We start from the raw sequence: 4,522 nt of genomic DNA, 5'->3' as shown, positions 1-4,522 counted from the left end.
GGGACATGGCCTAGACCACTTGCATCCTGCAGCATCCCTGGGACCCTAGAGAGTCTTAGACACGACCGTCAGGTAGCTTGTGGGATCGCCTAGAAAAAATCTCTTCATATATCTATTTTAGCTTGAATGTGAGAATGTTTCCTAATCTCTGATTCCTCTGTGGGGCTTAGCACAAAATGCTAAATGACAGTGTATTTGCTGGCAGCCATTTATGGATGGCACAGTTAGCTGTGTGAGAGAGGCCAAGGGGAGTTTCAATGCGGAAGGCTGCTTACTGCATGAAGACTTCTTATGCCATAGCCTAGAGATGGAATAAATAGGAGAATGTTGAAGTGCAGGGTCTAACTCAATAAGAATGCCCGGCTGAAAAAAGAAAGTGTGATGCTAGGATCTCTCAGAGTGTGGGGATCGACTCTCAGCAAGCCGCCTTTCACTCAGACCATACCTGGCTCAGCAACTACAAACAGCTTTCGTCTGAGAAGCATGGTCACTGGTGGTCTTCCTCTGTGCTTGGAAAGGGGCCTTGACTGCAGCAGGAAGGTCACACATATTTGTTTGCTGATCCGATGTGTGAATCTTCCCTCCACGGCCAATGTTCCCTCCAGGAAAGAGTCATAGTTCTACATGTCGAACTACTGTATAGTTCATACTCTCTCGGGCATCCTAGAAGGTCTTCAGTTTTGCAGGCCTTGGCCAACCAGGTGAGCCACTCCCTGGATCTAAGCCTTCACATCATGATAACCAAATGAAATTTCATGCTGAGTTTAGTTACCAAGTCTGACTCTGATTCTGCTGATCAAATACTTACTATGAAAAGGAAGGGATGAACACCAGCAATGATAGGCCAAACTCATCTGGCAGTTTCACAGACCTGAGAGAAGGGTGTGTGTGTGTGCACGTGCACACGCGCGTGCGTGCATGTAAAGGGCAGGGATCAACCTTGAGTGTTCTTTAGAGATGTCTACCTTGTTTGTCAAAACAGAGTTTCCCACTGGCCTGGAGTTTGCCAAGTCAGATAGGGTACCCAGGTGGTGAGCCCCAGGAATCCATGCCTGTCTTACCTCCTCAGTGCCGAGATTACAGGCATCCCACAGGTTTCTCTGTTTGCTGTGGCATTTTACCCACCTGCCCATGGGGAAATCTCTGCTTCACTTACCTGTGAGCACCTCCCTGCTGCTGCCAGTTACAGCCAGACACTATAGCAATTGGAGACCATGGCAGTGATCTGGAGAGCAGCTTCAGAGACACCTTACCCAGCTCTCCTACCTTCCTCCTTTGCCTTCACCCCTCTACCGCTTGCAAACCTCAGAACCTGTTTCCCTTTGCCACAGTTTCTTGCATCAACTTCCTTCCTCCTGTGCAGCAGCAGGGTCAGGGCTGCAAACTAGCAAGGTCGTGTAATGATTACATAGGGGAGAAAGCGAACTTTCACAGCTCTAGAGAGGTTGACATCACTTAGTTATTATGGAGAAGACCAGCTACCATTCATAACGTACCATGGACTAAGCCAATTCTGACGATGGCTACTCCAAGATGGCTAGTCGCTGCTGAGACACAGATAACGTTTTCCTTCCCTTTTAGAGGAGAAAGGGTTTGTTTTAGTTTGCAGTTCCGGGTCACAGTTCCTTATTGTGGGGGAAGCCATGATGCCAGGAACATGGCACAGCAGGTCACATCACATTCACGGACCGGAGCAGAGGGAGGATGGATGCTTGCTTGTATCCATCTCGCTTTCCCTTTTGTATACAGTCCAGGACCCATGCCCAAGGGTGGGTGCCACTCACTTTAGCCTGATTCTTCCCACACAAGCCAATATAGCTAAAAACAATTCCCCTCAGACAAGCCCACAGGCCAACACCCTAGAGAATTCCTCTTGAGATCCCCTTCCTAGGTTATCCCATTTTGCATCGAATTGGCAGAGCAAGTCATTACAGCTCTGCCTCTTGTCAGCTTACACAAACGCATGGCTCTAGTCATAGCCTTCCAGCCTCTGTCCCCCAAATTTCACATTTATCACACAGTGTCAGAATACACTCAGTCAAACTTTGAAAGTTCAAAGTCTCTTAATTGCGAGCTCCCCATAAAATAAGAAAAGAAAAAATAAGTTGTATACTTTCAACATATAACAGCACAGAATATAGCCTGACTTCAAAAGAAGGACGAGCCTTATCAAATGAACAATGATACACCACAGCAAAATCAGAATCATCAGAGAGACAATTCCTGCAGCTCCATGTCCAGTACCTGGCACCGATGAGGTAATCAACTCCAAAGCGCATGGGCCGGCTCATCCCTCCAGCTCTGCCGCCTGCAGCAATACAGCTTCATTCTTAGCTATTACGCCAGCGTCAAGCCACTCCACATCCATGGCTCTTCTTGGCAGGCCTCCCCACACTTCCAGCATCTCCAATAGCCCAGGGCCCCCATTGCAACTGAGGCTTCACCTTCATAACTTCTTGTAAAGGCCTCCTTGGATGGACGTCATCAGCTCCGCCACACAGTGCGGGGCCCCAGCTGCTCTGCACGGCCCCTTCAATCTTGAATCTTCATACTTTGAGAACCAGGACGATTTGGACAATGCTTGTGACATGGCCAAATGCAACTACCAGCGCAGGAGGCGGCCTGGTCCCGGTGAACCACAGCTGAGTGCTAACCTGGAGAAACACGTTCCTGTGCTGTCCCTGCCCCAACTTCAGGACCAGGAAACTCCTCCAGCTTGGGCTTTTGTCCTTTGGATAAATTTAGATCTCCACAAATCTCTGGTAGGTGGGGTCTCACTCGCCATCCCCCTACTGCCCCAGTGTGCTTTCTCCTCAGTGGTGCTGACAGCTATAGTTGCTTTCTCAACACTAGACCGAATGTTCTCCCAGTCTAAACCAGTTTGTTGCCTCTCCCTTCAGCCTCTGTCAGGTTCTTAGGACCTAGGTACACTGAAGCTACATTCTTGGCCAAAGTGTCACCTGAATGTCCCCTAGCCCAGCTCCCTACAGAGCCCTCGTTACTGCCTGAAACACCACAAGCCACACACGCCTTCACCGTCTGACCCCCTCCACCCCACCCCCACACTGTTGTCTGCCCATTAAGCTCAGCTCCAAGCATTCAACGGGCTTGCTAGTCCATGTGCAGATGCTTCCACATTCTCCCCACAAAGTGGGCCCAGGGCTAAAAAGCTCCATGGTCAGGTTTGTCACACCAACGATTCTACTTCTGGTGCCAATTTCTCTCCTAATTTTGTTTCCTGGTGCTGTGATTAGAGAAATCCAACAAAACATTGTACAGGGGGAAAGGTTTCTTTTTGCACACATTTTAAGATTACAGCCCATAATTGTGGGAAGTCCTGGCAGTGGGATGTTCAGACTGCTGGTAACATCATATCCACAAATAAGAACAGAGACAGAATGTATACAGGTTTCTAGATCATGGATGACTTTTAACCAAATAATTTAAGTATACTTAGAGCTGGTATATAAGTTCAGACTGAACCTAGGAGAAGTTAGGGTATGGTATAGCTTTGTATTAAATTCAAAGTATAAGTAAAAAATAAATAAAATACTAATCTCTCTGCTTTATTTTCAATTATTCAGTTAAATGTCACTTCCAGTTCATCTGTAGGAATGTTTATTTTCCCTGACAGTGGATTAGTAATATGTGTGTCATCTGCAAACAAGGCATGCATGTGTTGTAGGTTTTAGATTGGGTACCTTTGTATGGCATGTCAGCAATTATAGTCATCCCCACATTCATGGGGGATGCATTCCAAGAACTCCAGTACATGTCTGAAAACACAAGCAGGCCCGAACACCACATACACTGCACATGTACTATAAAGTTATCCTTAAACTAGGCACAGAAAGGAGTGGACAACAGTGACCACCCATTGTGGAACATTGTAACAAACACGGTGTCCCTCTCCCCCAAACAACTCCATATACTGAACAGTGGGGGAGAGAGTGCCAGTGTGACGAGATGAAGTGAGGTCAGAGACTAGACAGTGTGACAGCATTAGACTATTACTGACTCCAAGGCTGCGTCAGTAAGGGGATCACAGAAGTCAGCTGATTGCTTGGGACTGATAGCGCAAGGGGCAGAACCACAGATGGGAATAGACCACTGCACTGCTGTCTGAACTGGTCGCCAGCATGGAGGCTCCTGGGGAGTAAGGAACTGTATAGGGGCTTCTCCATGCAGCGTCTCCATTGTGTGTACACAGCTCATATCTAGAGCAATAGGCCTGAAGTCTAAACAAACATGCAGCTCTGCCTCACTGTGAAAATTACTCAGGCATGCCAAACTCACACCAGGGAGCCTGGAGCCTCCTCGGCCAGCCACACAGGCAGAGGATGCTCCCTGGATCCACATAGAGAGCCTGAGGGGAAACAGGTGGACAGCAACCTTCTAACACCTCTCTTGGTCTGACTCAGCTATTAACAGCGGTCATGGAGGAACATGTGGCTTCTTGTCCTCTGTCTGGCGTGTATGGGTAGAACTTAGCTAAGATAAAGCAAAGGAGGACACTTGCAAT

The sequence above is a fragment of the Microtus oregoni genome, unplaced genomic scaffold (genome assembly GCF_018167655.1).
Source record: "Microtus oregoni isolate MIOR12 unplaced genomic scaffold, Mior012 000064F_ref0000363, whole genome shotgun sequence".
In the NCBI taxonomy this organism is placed as follows: domain Eukaryota; kingdom Metazoa; phylum Chordata; class Mammalia; order Rodentia; family Cricetidae; genus Microtus; species Microtus oregoni.
This window is presented reverse-complemented; position numbering follows the sequence as displayed.